Source organism: Nannospalax galili, unplaced genomic scaffold (genome assembly GCF_000622305.1).
Source record: "Nannospalax galili isolate Female #2095 unplaced genomic scaffold, S.galili_v1.0 scaffold255, whole genome shotgun sequence".
NCBI lineage: Eukaryota > Metazoa > Chordata > Mammalia > Rodentia > Spalacidae > Nannospalax > Nannospalax galili.
The window spans coordinates 5,196,937-5,214,557 of NW_008338999.1; the positions used below are offsets into that span (position 1 = coordinate 5,196,937).

The window sequence follows — 17,621 nt, forward strand, 5'->3', positions numbered from 1 at the left end:
ATCTTCATGCAGATGTGTGCCCCCCACATAAACAAGCATACACATGCATTCATAACACACACACACACACACACACACAACACACACACACAAGTATAGAAAAAAGGCAGCTAATGTGTATGTTCTTGTTGGCTTGGTTGTCTTGGTCTCATTTGTCCTCACTGTGATGAAATATCAGGACAACTGAAAGGAAGAAGGAGTTATTGTGGCTCATATTTCAATGGACACTTGTTCATCTTGTTGGAGAAGGCATGGTGGTGGGAGTGGCTTCTGGTTGTCTCAGAAGGCATATGAGATCATATGCTTCCATCCTGCCCAATCAAGAAGCAGGGAGTTCATGACATGGGTTCATAAGCCCTGCCCCTATAACCTTATGTCTGTGACACAGACCCCTTATCTAAAAGGTTCCACAACCTCTCAAAACAGCACCAGCAGCAAAGGATCAACTGCTCAAACATATGAGCCTGCAGGAGACATTTCACATTCACACAATGATAAGAAGCAGTGAAAGGACTTCTGGCAGCCTGGGTGAAATCATTCCTCCTCTGAAAACAGTCATTTCCTCCAGAGCAATGTGGCTTTTTGTTGGAGTTGGGTCCAAACCCCTGAAAAGAACTCCAATCTTGCTTACAATAGGCACACAGTGCCCAAATGAGAGCCAATTTCATAGAGTGCTGACTGCTTCAGTATTTAAACTATATACCTTTCTATGTTTATGATTTATTGGTATTAAGTCTATTACTTAGAGACTGCTAGATCAAATCTTACTGCCTAACAAACAACTGAGGTCTCAAAATTCTAGAAAACAGTTGTTTTTTCCTGTATTAGTGTGGGAAATTAGCTCTAGTGACTATGTGACTATGTCAGACAAACCCTGAGGTCTCAGGGACTGAGAACATTGAGAGTTTATTTAATTCTGTGTAGCTTACGATATCTTTTTGAACCTTATATCCATGTTTTCTGAAACATGGTAATTTCAGGGTCACTTTCCCACAAGAAAAGAGACAGGAACAAAAAAGTAGCCATCAGGGGCTGGAGAGATGGCTCAGCAGTTAAGAACACTCGTTCTTGCAGAAGACCCAGGTTCGAATCCCAGCACCCACATGGCAGCTAACAAGTGTCCATAACTCCAGATCTGACAGCCTCTTCTGTCCTCCATGAGCATTGCACGACACGGGTGCACTTACATGCAGGCATAACACTCACACACATAAAATAAAAATAAAAAATAAAATATTTTTAAAAAAGAGTAACCATCAATTGCTTCTCAAAGTGATTTACCTTTTAGTATTCTGGCCAATACTAGTAACACAGCTACAACACAGCAAGGGACTCTGGGAATTTTAGACCACTTGGATATTTGTTTAATGTGTTGTCAACTACATGATACTATTATAGCTCTTTACAAGTAGTTCACAGACTTGATTTCTCAGACCCTTTGATTATTTTATTTGCAGTTTTTATTATAACATAAAATTCCAAATAATCTATTCTTTCAAAGTCTCTCATCTCTTCATACTGTAACGATATGTATCTCAGCATAGTTTTTACCCAAGAATCATCCCCTTATGAAATCTAGGGACTAATGGATGAGTTAAATGGGAAATTAGAGTAATGCAGCACCCGAAGAGTGTAATATGAGGCAAATGGGATTACAGCTACACATAGTAGGGATACTCAACCGGAATCCTTCTTGAATGAAGAGATATCTAATCTGTGATCTTTAGAGGTTAATTGGAGTAGGAAGAGAAATGGGGCTCGGTGTATGAAGCCAGAGGACAAGTCATGCCTGAAGCCAATGGTCCAAATACAAGTATGAGCATGATTCATTCAAAGAATTGCCAGACCATCTTTCTACACAGGATATAACATGAAGGGGCATTGGACAGGGCCGAGCTGAAATGTAAACTATGACTAGATGCTTCAGAGAGCTGCGAAATACTCCTACCATTTTGACTTTAAGGAGAGTGGGATTCATTAAATTTTTTGAGCAGGAAGACGAAAGGACTTCATTGTGGAGAGACCAGTTTCAGGCTAGAATAGAATAGGGTGTACTGGAAATCAGAAAGATGAGTTAGGTGATGGCCCTTAATCACACTGATGGGAACACACAGTATTCAGTATGGGAGAAAAGAACAAAAATAAGAAAGAGTTTAGGTGATGGTTTTCAAGGAATTCAACCTGCTTCATACAGAACTCATGATCACCATGGTTTCTGACTCAAGAGCTTTATACAACTAAGTGTTTCCAGTTCACTCGTGTAAACTGTCAAACCTCCAGTTTCGCTTTCAATAGGACACCTAGATAAACATGTATTTCTTTATCAACTAAATTTCCAGCTCATTGGGGAATCACATTTTATATATAATTTTATTTCTGGTTGCAGTTTTAAGTATTTAATAAATGCTTTAATTAATGATAATTTAAAACTCTAGAAGAGCACAACATGCAAAATGTAACAAATTTGAAGATAGACTTTGTGGAACAGACCTGTAATCCCAGGACTCAGGAGGCTGGGGCAGGAGGACCGAAAGTCCTTTTTATTGAGATTTATATTTATTTTTAATTGTGTGGAGTGTAGGTACAGCTGTGTGCAGCCTGACGTGTGCTGGGAACCAAGAGTTGAGAGCTCTTTAACTCCCTGGCTATCTGTCCAGCCTCAGGATTGACAATTCTGTCCAGTTTGGGCCACATAGTGTGAGACACTGTCTCCAAAACCACAATACCATACACACACACACACACACACACACACACACACACACAAACAACAATAAATTTGAAATGATTATTATCATAAGAACATTTTATTATCTTAAGAAAAGGTACTGTCTCTCACATTATCCTGGATTCCTTGATCTTCTAAAGTTTCTGAAATACATTTAGTTTTACTTATCACTAGGAAGAAAAGCAACCAAATTCTATTCTAAGATAATATAGGAGCCTCAAGAAAATTAGCATGTGACTGAGGAATCTCTTTAAGTTACAAATCTGTCAAGAAAATTATTAAAAAATACTAAGTTTGGGGTTGGAGAGATGATTCAGCAATTAAGAACATGGGCTGTTCTTGCAGAAGACCCGGGTTCAAATCCCAGCACCCATATGGTGGCTAACAACTGTTCATAACTCCAGTTCCAGGGGATCTAACACCCTCTTATGTCATCCACGGGCACTGCATGGCATGGGTGCACTTGTACACATGCAGGCATACCCTCATACACAAAATAAAAATAAATAAATCAAAGAGATTATCTACTTGTCAGTTGAGGGACATTTGGCTGCTTCCATCTCTTAGCTATTGTGAAATGAGCAATAACAAACATGGATGTACAAGTGTCTCTGCAATAGGATAAGTTCTTTGGGTATATGCCAAGGAGTGGTATAACTGGGTCAAATGGTAGGTTCATTTGTAGTTTTGAGGGTTCTCCACACTGCTTTCCATGGGGGTTGAACAAGTTTGCAATAACACCAGCAATGGATGAGCGTTCCCCTTTCCCCACATCCTCTCCAACATTTGATGTCATTTGTTCTCTTGATCTTAGCCAGTCTGACTGGGGTAAGATGAAATTTTATTTTTATTTTGCATTTCCCTAATTACTTGTGATGTTGACCACCTTTTAAGATGCTTCTTAGCCATGTTTATTTCCTCTTTTGAGAACTCTCTGTTCAGCTCCTTAGCCCATCTTTTAAATGGGTTACTTCCTTTCTTGATTTTTGTTTTTTGAGTTCGTTATATATTCTAGATGTTAAACCTCGGTCAGATGTGTCACTGGTGAAGATTTTCTCCCATTCTGTTGGTTTTCTCTTCACTTCCTTGGTTGCTTCTTTTGATGTACAGAAGCTTTTTAGTTTAATGAGGTCCCATTTGTTGATTCTTGACCTTGTTTCCTGAGCAATTGATGTCTGGTTTAGAAAATCCTTTCCTACACCTATATCTTGTAGGGTTTTCCCAATGTTTTCATCTAATAGTTTCAGAGTTTCAGGCTTCACATTGAGGTCTTCAATCCATTTGGAGTTAACTTTTGTGCAAGGTGAAAGATAGAGGTTTAGTTTCATTCTTTTTCAGGTGGAAATCCAGTTTTGCTAGCACCATTTGCTGAACATGCTGTCTTTCCTCCAGGGAATGTTCTTGGCCCCTTTGTCAAATATCAGGTGGCTGAAATTGCATGTACTCATATTTGGGTCTTCAATTTTGTTGCATTGATCTATGTGTTTATTTTTGTGCCAGTACCATGTTGTTTTCATGACTATAGCTCTGTAATATAGCTTAAAATCTGGTATAGTAGCCAGGCATGGTGGTGCACACCTTTAATCTCAGCACTCGGGAGGCAGAGGCAAGTGGATCTTTGTGAGTTCAAAGCCGCCCTGGTCTACATAGTGAGTTCCAGGACAGCTGGGGTTACAGGGAGACCTTGTCTCAAAAAGACCAAGAAAAAAAATCTGGTATAGTAATTCCCCCAACATTGTTCTTAGTGCTCAGGGTTGCTTTGGTTGTCTGAGACCTTTTATACTTCCATATGAATCTTAGGATGTTTTTTTTCCAATTCTGTGAAGAATATCATAGGGATTTTGATTGGCATTGCATTGAATCTATAAATGGCTTTTGGTAGAATCATCATTTTCAGAATATTAATTCTTCCAGTCCATGAGCATGGGAGGTCATTCCATCTTCTGGTGTTGTGCTGAATCTCTTTCTTTAAAGATTTTAATTTTCATAGTAGAGGCCTTTAATGTCTTTGTTCAGGTTTATTCTGAGATTTTTTTTTTGAGGCTATTGTGAAAGGGAGTGTTTCCATGTACTCTTTTTCCAATAGGTTGTTATTGGTATATAGAAAGGCTACAGACTTTTGTCAATTAACTTTGTAACCTGCAACTTTACTGACAGTGTTAATCATTTCTAGGAGTTTCCTGGTGGAATTTTTGGCATCTCTTAGATATAATATCATATCATCTGCAAAATCTCCTTTAATTTCCTTCTCTTGTCTTATTGCTCTTGCGAGAGTTTCAAGCACCATGTTAAAAAGGAGTGGAGATAGTGGACAGCCTTGTCTGGTTCCTGATTTCAATGGGAATATTTCCAGTTTTTCTCCATTTAGAATGATGTTGGCTGTGGGTTTGTTGTATACAGCTTTAATTATGTTGAGGTATGTTCCTTCTGGCCCAGTTCCCTCTAGACTTTAAAAATAAATGCGTGTTGAATTTTGTCAAAGGCCTTCTCTGCATCTATTTAGATGACCATGTGGTTCTTGTCTTTGAGTCCATTTATATTATTTATGACATTTATTGACTTCGTATATTGAACCATCCCTGCATCTCTGGAATAAAGCCTACTTGATTGTGGTGGATGATCTTTTTGATGTATGTCTGTATGCGGTTTGCTAGTATCTTGTTGAGAATTTTTGCATCTATGTTTATTAAGGATATGGATCTATAGTTTTCTTTCTGGTTTTATCTTTACCTGGTTTTGGTATTAGAGTGATGCTGGCTTCATAGGAGGAATTTGGAAGTTCTCCCTCCATTTCTATCTTTTTGAATAAATTAGTTTATCTTCTTAAGGTGAAATAAAGTACGCATTTCTAAAGTAACTGATGCACATTTTTCATAGGAAACTGTACATAGTTCAGTCTTTCAAAATATATAATTTTATTCTAAAAACACCTAGCAATTGTACATATTTATGGGGTATGGTATTTCAATATCTCTCTACAATGTGTAATGATTAGGTCAAGGTAATTGTTATGCTGTCACCTCAAATATTTGTTACTTCTTTGTATTGGGAAGGCTTCTTCAAGTCTTCAAGGATAACATTTTGTGACATGAGTAGGGAAAGAGACCAAACACTTTTCTGATCGCCAGACTGCAAAGGGTCAGTGTCAACTAAAGAAGAAACAATGTTGCTCTCAATTTTTCTACAAGTGCAGAGCTTCCTTGGTTGGAACTGAAACATCAACATTGCTGTATCTCTGTAAGAGAACATCTGTTAATATGGTGGCACATACGTGTGTCATGGACATGCAGCCACTTTTGCCCACATATCTGCAGCTGAGTTACATTAGCCATTTGCCCTAAAAGGAGCTGTGTTGTGCTTGCATAGTTAAAACTCATCACTCAGTTTTGGCAAAGAAATGAAAGCCTCAGTGGGAGCTCAGCACTGCCACTGAGTTGAGATTCTTGTTAAATTAAGATTATCCAACTCCGCTGAGGAGGAAAAACCATTTACATATTCACACCCTGAGATTTTAATTTTCCAGACAGGCCTCAATAAGAAGGACAATCTTTATACCAGAAAACACAACTCATTGCAATCTTCTTTCCACTGAAATCATATAGTAAATGGTAGCGAACAATGTGGCCACTGATATTCTTAAGAGGCTTCAAATTCCAAAGTGTTTCTTGTTGGAAATATTTAGCTTTTCGAAGACCAGGATTTTAATAGTAATGGGTTTTGAAAGAATGTGTTCAGTAAATACTCCTGTGGTGAAAGTATAAATGAATAATATTGTATATTATATATACTAGATAGTTCTTATATGAAATATTAACCTTATGTGCAAAGATTTTGTGTATGAGATGCACAAAAATTATAAAAACTTATAAAAAAGAAAATCACAAAAATTCAATTAAAAATGAAAAGGAGAAAAGAAATGAGAAAAAAGAAATATTAAGATTTTGATGCTAAAATTCCAGAAAGCAGTGCTGTTTTATAATAAAGTACAAGATTCAATAATACCAAATGTGGTATAAAACATATATTTTGTATAAAAAATGTTTAGAAAGACTAAATTTCTCATTTACTCATTTTAATGAAATGTGTTCAAAGAACACGTTGCTCCCATTTTTATTATTGAATTATATTTGTCTATAAAATGCTAATTCAAAATGTTTACTAACACAAAATACTTCTTCATTTGGTGTTTTGAGGAAATGTGTTCAAGGAAATGTTTATTCCTTTTGCTGTGACTAAGTTGCAGTTGGTTGAGAAACTAGTGATTGTTATCATTATCCTAATTTGAAGCATATTTTCAGGATTTCCATAGATTTTTAATGATCATAAACATACTTTGTATAGTAGATGCTCCTTTGATCTTCACAGGTTAAGAGCTTGTGTCGCAATATTTACTCTTAGGGATTTGCAACAAGAATGTGTTATTTGTACTTTCAGGGCCTTATTAGAGAAAACTCTCAATTCTACAGTAAAACTGAGCATTGAAAATTCTGCCTGTCTGTGTCTTCATACCAATTCCTCTGTATTGATGACTTAGAAGTTCATTGGCATTGACTTTGTACTTTCTTTTAAAAGGAAAAAAAACAACTTTGTACACTACTACAAAAATGAGTCTTCATAGAAAAAAAGGATAATCATCAAGATTATTCAAAAACACAAGGATATGCATGAGATATAAGTGTTAATAGGGTAGGTTTTATATGAGAACATATACACAAATAGACAAAGATTACAAATTAGCATGCAACATATCCTAATAGTTAATTAAGACTTAGGGTTTATGTTACTATTTTTCCATTTACAATATTATTTAAAAAACTAAGTTTCAGGGGACTACAGAGCATCTCTCAAAATGTCCTGTAACCATGATGAGCCATCTGTCCTCTTGTTCAGGGAGGCTATGGAGGCCCCAGAAGATGGACTTGAACCAGTGTCCAGTCTACAAAGAGGACTCAACACAGAACATTTCCTCCATGCTTCCAAGTGAAACTAGCCACAGTAAAGCAGGACCTTCGACTTATCTTCACATAGATGGAACTGGTAAAAGAAAGGAGCCAGGGACTCCTCCCAAGCCCATGTGACCCCTGGGGAACAGATCCTCAAACGGCCTTAAGAGTAAAAATGTTTATTTGGCCCAACTGTATGTAAATGTGTGTATAGGGTCTTAAATACCTAAGAGGAAAGTATAATCAAAGATTAAAGTCATCAGTATATTTAAGAGTTCAAGAGCTCACGCATCCCAGACATTAGACTTAAGTTCTTATAAGATGCTATTTAGACAGTTATCTCTCATTGATGATTTTGTTCCTAATAAGACAATGCAACTCAGATGCAAGACTTCAAATCTTGATCTGCAATACCCTAGTGCCTGCCTACAGCTGAGGGAGACAACCCACTATTGTCCTAGCCTAAAAATTAAATGATGACTAAATTTGTTTTCTCTCCCTATCTAGAGGCCATTTAAGAGGGAACTGATTCTAGCAACTCCAACAGCTATCAAAATGCTTGACAACAAAGCCTGAGTTCAATCATCAGTCCAGCCTTGGCAGGCAAAAGGAAAATGAGGAATCCAATAGATGGATGCTTCTGGAAGCCCTCATCAAAAAATTCCAATAGACTTTAATTTGGACATTTGAAATTTGCCCTCTTCTGATTTTTTCTGGTTCCCTGTCTAGAGCCTGTAATACTAACTACTCTTGCCTTTACTTCTCCTTCACATATCCTAGGCATCAGTGAAGGGCCTTCTTTTCTCCCTATAGTTAAGAGTTATGCAATTTTGGAGTCTTTTAGATAGACCCACTGAAAAGGGTACCCCAATTGCCTCACCCTGTGGCCCTGTTCAGCATGGAAGAAGCCAGAGTGGTCTGCATCCTGATTCCCTACCGGCAATTTGGGTAACCCCTTCAGAGGGTGGTGTGATAAGAATAGGAGGTAGAAATTGGCTAGGTGGTTAGGGTAAAAATACCCCAAAGAAAAGCAGCCAGTTTCTTTCTTGGTAAAAGTCAAAATGTCCTTGGGCCTTTTAACAACGTACTCTGTCCCAAAGGCCAAAAATGTTAAAAGTATTTGGGAGCTCTTATCCCTAATAGATTTTAGGGTTATCTCTTCAGAAGGGGGATTGTTAGGGTATCAATAAGCCCCATAAATTGAACTTGTCCAGACTATAAAAAAAATGTCTAGTCTATTTGTTGGAGGACCTACTTTTCCAGTCTCACTGGTCAATTACCTGGTGATAGAACCACTTCTAGGAAGGCAGGTTCACCTTAAGTTATGCTAAATGAATGGATGGAATACCTGGTGTGTTAATAAGGTAGTGAATATTTCCTGTCTGGAATTAGCTCAGATCCCTGCGGAACTTCCAGACCAGCTACAGCCATGTAGGTCTCCGTAAGTCTGTCTGTTTTCCTGAACTCTTCAGGAAAGCTTAATTTCTCTTTTTTTCTTCATGCCTTTCTTAATAAACATGCCTTCTTTAAGGCTTTGTGCTTCCCCAGCGTCTTGTGTTTCTTCCTTTTTCTCTAAAGCTTCCTTCTCCCAGCTTTGTGGCTGCAAGTCAGCCACGTGTCTGACCTCCATGCAGGCTCTAAACCTGCATTGCTTCATGATTTTCTTTCCTTCTTCCCACCATTCACCTCCTCAAGGCAGCTGCCAAGATTACCAGCTTGTCTGCCCTGAAGATTTTTCTTTAAGATTCTCATAAAGTTGTAAAAGCTTCTGTTGGGGTCCATTCTGAAGTTCTTTTATGAATGAGACTAAGAACCCTCTAGGGGACCCTCTTTCTCCCAGTTTCACTTCTAGTGCTTTTAGCTCTTAAGAAGCTACTGAAATCCCACTTCCATAGTAGATCAATTTACATTATAAACTATTCTGAGAACCCCAGAGAATATTGGGGGTTAATTTTAATCCCATACTTTCTCTTCTCTCTCTCTCTCTCTCTCTCTCTCTCTCTCTCTCTCTCTCTCTCTCTCCTCTCTCTCTCATCATTTTGAGACAGGGTCTTCTTGTAACCCCACATGGCCTGGAATTGCTATGGAGACCACGCTGGCCTCAATCTCACAGAGATCTTCCTGCCTCTGCCTCCTGAGTGCTGGGATTAAAGGCTGTGCCACCATACTACGCCCAGTCTTCAGCTTATAATTTTAATATTAATAACATATTTCTAGCCTATGACAAATGGAGGTTTTTAATAAATTCTATTGTGAAATATTAAAAAAAAACTTTTCCAGCATTGCCTTTTTCTTTTTAAATGATACAGCAGTACCGTCTATTTAAAAAAAATTTATTATTTTTTACTTTTTATTATTTGTATGAGTGTGTTGCCTGCATGTATGTAAGTGCACCTGTGTTGTGCAATGCCCAGGAAGGACAGAAGAGGGTTTCACATCCCCGGAAACTGGATTTATGGATGATTGCCAGACACCATGTGGGTTCTAAGAACTGAACTTGGGTCTTCTGCAAGATCAGCCAGTGTTCTTGCTGAGCCATCTCTCCAGCACCAGTCCAGTCTATTTGTATTTGGACTTTATCACACAAAAAGTTTGTCCTGAGATTGTGAGCAGTCAAGGATTTCTTTGCAAAAACAGCTGTGGTGCTTGTGGTGGTGCTGTGATGTTTTGCTTCTAATACAGACTTTCTGTTCATACTGGCTCTGTTCACTTACTCAAAAGTAAATATTCTTCACTCATGTCATGACTAAACTATTAATTTCATTACAATGTTAAATCTTATATTTACAAACAAAAATGAAACTATGAATAATAGGTATTCGGGCACAGTATAAGACAGAAAGACTTCAAAGTAATTATTAATAAGAGGAAAAAAATGAGATATTCTTATCTACCATGAACACAAATGAACACTGAACGATACTGGGAATTACTTTTTAAAGTTCTTCTTGAACCCATATTTCCATTTTAAACTTCCATTTTAAAATATCATCAGTTGTATATATGATCAGTTTGCAATGTATGTATAAATTATGGTTTTTTGCTAATAACACTCATGTCCCGAGGTGTTCAGTAAAGCCCTAATTTCTGATTTTAATAGAGAAAAGATTAATAATTGATAACATTATTTCATGAGTGAAATTTCTTCCTCTTCAAATCTTATTTTCCTAAAAATATGAAATACTTATTAATGAGAAGCATATGTGTTTTATATATGAAATTACCCTGCTATTTTAAGCTTCCTTATCCAGATGTAGACCTTTACATTTAAGGAATAGCATAGTCAAGAAAAATTTGGAAACATTTATCTATGAAAAATAGGAAATTGTTACCTTGAATCCACACAACCAAGTAACAGCATATATTAAAATAAAATGTCTGTCCATGATCAAATAAGGTATATTATAGGCAGCTTAAAAAGGAACAGAGAGAAAAGGCAACTGAATTTGATGTGTAAATGCACAACCCAGAGCCACCAGGTCCTGCAAAGAGGAGCTCATTTATGAAACACACACATATACACACACCACAGTCAGTTAGAAGGAAATGCTGACATTATTAAATGCACAAGGGTGCCCAATCAACTTATGTAATACTAAGCATCAAAACAACACTGGCTCATAAAAGTCTTAGAAAGAAAGAGAATTATGGTTCTGGAATGAGCAGTCAATAATATGATAACGATAAAAAGCCCGTTTGGAATTCAGAGATCAAAAAGGAGCTGTAGTCTTTGCAGCCCATTAGGAATTAGACGGAAACCACTTCTTTTTTATGACCGTATTCAACTGTGTGCTTTAGATCTTCCCAATGGAAAGCCTAATGAGCCCTATGGAGGCCACACTACCTGCCAAGAAAAGAATCCATCCTCCAGAAGCCCCAGTGACAACATTCCTCAATGCCTAGGGAAAAAAAAAAAAAAATTGTTGTCATTCAAAAGGCTTTTTTTTTTCAATCCTCACTGGCAGCCCTGATGATCTAATGAGTGAGAAATTGAAGTACCTGAAAGAATCATCATCTCCAAATTTAGAAAAAGAAAAAATTATAATAAAAGGGCTGTAAATCAGAAACCGACTATTGTCAAAAATGACCTTCATGAAGCATCAAACAATGCCTGTTGTGGCTTGTCAAGTAAGCCCAGCACGAAAGCCCAAGAGCTAGGAAAGGGGCACCGAGCTTTGATTCAGTGCCCAGCTAATGTGCAATCTGTCCTTAAAATTCTTATTGCTGTTTCATTTAGAAGATGTGTTTACAACGAAATCCCTAATCCCTTGAGTGGAAAAAAAAAAACAAAACAAGAGTGTTATTATCTGCTGTATCTACAAAGGAAAGTAAATGCTTCCTTCTTTATTTTTTCCCTTTTCTTCATTAGCTATTCTTTTATATTACATTTATTTTTTATTTATGTATTTACTTATGTATGTATATATTTGAGTGTGTGTGTGTGTGTGTTGTCTGCATCTGTGTGTGTATATGTCTGCGCAGGTGAGTATAATAGCATGTATTGGTGGTTCCAAGGACACTTAGGGTAGTTGGGTCTCTCCTTCTATCATGTGGGTCCCAGGGATCAACCTCGGTACAAATCTTGGCAGCAAGTACTGACTTGCTGAGCCATCTTGCTGACCCTTATGTCTTCTTTTTCATCAAAAATGAATGCCATTTCTACCTTTACAGCATAAAAAATTTAAAGTACCCTCAAGAACATTCAGAATCAACATTTATGACCTTCAAAAAAGTTGTTTCTTAGTGGATTGTTAGAAATCAAATGAGCATACACTCATTAGCCAGGCATTGTATCTGTTCTAGAAGAACTTTTATTGCAATTATTATACAGACAAGTACAAGATGCAAAGATTTATTTTATTTAAAATTGTGTGTATGCATGTATGGGTAAGTGAATGTGCCTGTGGATCCAGAAGAGGGCATCCTGGAGTTGGAGTTATCAGAAACTGTGCACTGCTTGACATGGGTGCTGGGAACTTAGTGTAGGTCCTGTGCAAGAGCAGTATGTACTCCTAATAGCTGTTTCATGTCTCCAGTCCCACAGCATGTACAAATTGTATTAGTGACAATATGGTATAAGGACATAAAAAGTGTTTTGAACCTGAGATAGTCTTGATGATTGATGCAAGAAAACTCAGGCAAGAGGGGAAAGAAGAGAGAGAGAGAGAGAGAGAGAGAGAGAGAGAGAGAGAGAGAATTCACATGGGAAGAAAACACCTAAATAACTTTGTCTTTGAAGCATATTGGGGGTATAATGAACTATCTAAGTCTATTTTACTGTATGTTAACACTGAAATTGCTACCAAATCATTTCTATTACTGCAGTCAGCTCCCCCATCCTCTACAAACCTAAGTAATAGCATCAGGAGGGTCACATAGTGTTTAGGTTGGTAATGTCACCACCATATATATCAGATCATGGCAAATATATACCAGAATCATGACTTTAGAACTTTACATACTCTTAAAGGGTCAAATTTAGTCTTGGTAGTCAATATTTCTTGAAAGGAAACTGGATAGGAGAACTGTTATGCTATAAGAAATAAAAAGTATGTTTGCTTACTCAGTGAATATTTATTGAATGCCTGCATGCCAAACATCATTCTATCACATAGAAATTACCACAAAATCTTTACCTTTATTGTCCTTGCATTCTGGTGGGGGAGATGTTCTAGCTTGCTTTCAATTGCTATGGCAAAATACTCTAATCAATACCAACTTGGGGAGGAAAGTGTTTATTTGGCTCACATCTCCCTGCTACAGTTTGATCATTGAGGGAGCCCAAGGTAGGAGCTCAGGGCAGGAACCTGGAGGCAGGAGCTGGAGCACAGACCATGGAGGAGCACTGCTTACTGGCTTGCTCCCCTGGCCCCTGCTCAGCCTGCTTTCTTATACAATACAGGACAGCCTGCCCAGGGGCGGCACCACCTACAGTAGACTAGGCCATCTCACATCACTCAACAATCAAGAAAATGCTGCACAGATATGGCCACAGGCCAATCCAATGGAAGCAATTCCCCAATTGAGGCCCCTTCTACTGAGGTGAGTCAAGTTGACAACTAAAGCTATCCAGCACAAGAGACAAAAGACTAATAAATACATAGTATAGGCATTATTTGGAAAATAATAAATAAAATGGAAGGGAAAACTAAGAGAAAGGAGTAAGACAGAAAATAGGTATAGCAGTTCTAAGTAGGGTGACATTTGAACAAAAGTCTAGAGGAAATTGGAGAATTCTCTGATAGTATTTCTGGTTATAGCTTTCTGGACAGAAGGATCAAATTGGAAGCCTTGAGGCCAGAGTGTGACTGGTGACCTCTAGGCAGTGAACCTCCTATAGAGCACTGGCTATCGTTAGGATTTTCAAAAAATAACGATGGAAAACAAAGAGACTATTTTAAGCAGAGAAATATCATGCTCTGATATACTGAACAGAGAATAGACAGTAAAGTGTCCAGGATAGGATTCAAGAGAGTATTAGGAAGCTCTGTGATGATCCAAGATACAGATATTGGAAATTTAGGCTTCAGTGGTAAAAAGGAACATGATGGGAAATAATTTAATTCTGGATATATTTTGAAGTTAAAGAAGACAGAATCACCAACTTGGACATTTGATAGGAGATTAAGCTATCACCCTGGATGAGTCTAAGTTTTCAAAAGACTAGAATTTCAGAGCACCTAACAATAGCATGTCAAAATACTTGTAACAAGATCTGAACAAACAGGAAAGAGAAATAGATAAGTCCACACCACAGATGGGAATTAACACTCTCCTAATAATAACTGACAGAATAAGTAGACCACACAATTTGCAAAGACAGAAAACCTGAGCACGAATACTAACCAACATGGCCCAGTTAATATTTATAGAACACTGCAGCAAACAACTATAGAATACCAACTTTTCCCTATAATTACATGTGGAATGTTAACAGGGTAAGCCATCTGCTGTGCTATAAAATTAGTTCATACAAATTTAAAATAATTTAAGTCTTATAGGATGTTTTCTTTTTTCTCAATAGAATTAAATTAAAATCAATCATGAAAAGCTATCTAGAAGTGTATTCAAAATATTTATCAATGTTGATGCAAAACAGAACTCTCACCTCAAACGAAATAAGAGAATTTATTATGGGATCAAATGTGAGGGGCCATGGCCATGGAACACAGAATCAGAATGCCCTCACATACCCTGTTCCAATATGGTAACCCTTTCATGGGATTTTATAGTTATAAAATAAAAGAAAGCCATAAATCAAAATATCTTTCCAATATATTGATAGAAAAATCAGATAAGCAGGTACAAAACACACAAAAAGATAAATCCCTGCTATGCTTTCCAGATGCTATCTGATGACGCTCTTAGCTTTGAGGTTGATAGAACTTGATGGTCTCTTAAGTTACTGCATCTCAAAAGGCTTCATATGATAGTGATAAAGATACTAGGTCAGGCACAGAGGTGAGCAATGAATAGCTAATTAAGGGATAAAAAGAGCAAAAGATAATTTGGTTCTGGATCTTTAACACTCCAGATTTCCACAGTCATGAAGTATCAATCAGCCTATCAGCGTGTTATAGAATTTTTTTCCACCTTGATGGATCATTATTTTAAGGTGTTACTTTCTTTTGGCACCTTCTTTTTTATTATATATGCTTTTAATTTAATTTAGTGTATTTCATACACAATATCTTAGTCCTCTTTATACCCCCTCCCTCTTAAAATATGGTGAATGGCAACTGGGGCCACAGGATAGAAGAGTCTACAAGCCTCGTCCTTATATTGAACTTCATTATTGATTTTGGAAGAAGACTTGAAAATGTTTACTTATGACCACCTGGTTTCTTTCATGCAAGATGAATTTTAGAATAAAATAACAATTGATTTCTTTCTTTCTCTTGACGCTAACATGATAATCCATTCAGTAAATATGAATTCCTACTGCTCTGATGTGCAAGAAGAAATTGACACAACTTCAAAGAGCTCTTCCTGGACTCATTTTTCACATATGTCTTTTGGTTTGGTTGGAAAATAATGGCTTTCAACTGTCAATGTGCAGGAAAACCATTACTTTATGATAGGGTGCAAAAGTAAATGAGATGTCAGGTAAGCTATCCAATCAGACTGTGAAGGATTGCCTATTCTCAGTAATGAATGGTTTGCTTTCAATATTAGGTTAATATTTTTCAGCTATGATAAAAACATCTCTCTGACATCCAAAATACAGAATGATATCCTGGACTAGCAGGCATGTAATAATGTCTGACTGGTTTTGAAGTTGAGTAGGAGTGTCATGTACACTTAAAATGTGCTTTTACTGTGATTACATTCTCACTTTGTGATGTTGCTGTTCTCATTTCTGAACCATAACTGGAGGGACTCTGAGGGAGATTATGATTTCTGATTTAACTGTAGCTTTGAGAAGGTGCCCCTTCCCTCTCAGCGCCATTGAACTAGAATAACGAAATAAGAAGCATCGAATGCTAGACCAAAAATGAGAACCTTTGTCCCATCTCTGGTGAGGGAGGTTCCTAGTGTGTCAGCCATACAGAGTATGTCTCTAGACCCAGAATCCAATCTCTTTTCCACCAAACCTTGCAAACTTTTATAAAAATTAAAAGGATTGGAAAGTAGAAAACAAAGTGTGATGATTGTGAAATTATTATTGTAACAAAATTCAATAAAATTTTTTTTAAGAAATTATTATTATAAACTCTGTGCTACTTTTAGTTTTGACCCCTAGTCAAACAGCTTGAATATTTAGCTCTTTTGGGAAAATTTACTGTATACAGTTCTAAAAACTATAACAATTTTGTTTCTTTTCTTACTACTGGACAGAGGATTTATTCTGGGATCTTAAACTTTTGTTCTTATACTTTATGACTTCTCATCTATATTTTACTATTGCTGAAAGATCTTTTATTTCTTGCCATGGAAGTGTCAAGCTTTCAATAAGTGTTTGGCCTTATTTTGGTAGGTTTTTGTTTTATTTCCTGGATTTGTATCTTTCTAAATATTTCAGTTTTCAGTTAAATGGCAAGGGGTAGGGGTGCTGGAGAGATGGGTCGGTGGTTAAGAACACTGGCTGCCCTTGCAGAGGACCTGTGTTTGCGTCTCAGCACCCACATGGCAGCTAATAACCACCCACAAATCCAGTTCCAGGGAATTCAATGCCCTCTTCTGACCTCCACGGACATTTCATGACATAGGTGCACTTACATGCAGGCAATGCACTCAATCACGTAAAATAAAAAATAATTAAAAGATAGACAAGGGTTGTTATTAAAACCAGTCTTATCTCATTTGACCTAGCAAGTAGAAGAGCTACAATTTGACAACATTGGAATCCCTTACCTTCAAGTGCTGTCTCATCCTGGAACTGATTTTGAAATGTCCAACCAGTCATTGACATTCTCATCAGTTAATCAGCCAGGCACAAATGCTGGATACATTTTTGTACTAAATTGTAAAGCTAGAATTTTTCTTCAAAGAATTCTAATGAGATATTTAAGTAGTTTTAGATTTTAAATACTGCTTAATTTCAAGGTATTTTAAATTAATTTAATAAAAGTAAAATATAAAAATTTGAATTTGGGACCACAATTAAGAGTACCAGCTGCTCTTGCAGAAGACCCAGGTTCGGTTCCCAGCACCCACAGGTGGCTAACAATCAACTGTCTGCAACTCCAGCTCCAGGAGACTCCATCCCCTCTTCTGGTGTCTGTGGGCATTGCATGTACCTGATGTACTTACATACAAAACAGTTATGCATGTAAAATAAAAGTAAAGTAAAATATTAAGAAATATGTAGAAATTCAAATTTTAAGTATTATATGCTCCTGAGCCTTTGTAATTGTTGCTAATAAAATTATAGAAGTCTTTTGAAACTATTATTGTTAATGCAAAAGCACTTTCTAACTTCTAAGGGGATAAGAGATTGTTTATTTTGA

The 17,621-nt window shown here is 37.0% G+C and overlaps 1 long non-coding RNA gene across 2 annotated transcripts in view; it reads left to right on the forward strand.

Annotated features, from left to right (window-relative positions):
- LOC115070497 overlaps positions 1–7,675 on the forward strand; it is a 13,792-nt gene extending 6,117 nt beyond the window's left edge. The window contains exon 4 of one of the 2 annotated variants that reach the window (XR_003849651.1): positions 7,619–7,675. This is a non-coding gene — a long non-coding RNA (uncharacterized LOC115070497). The other variant, XR_003849652.1, reaches the window with a different exon arrangement.
- Positions 7,676–17,621: the final 9,946 nt, after the last annotated feature.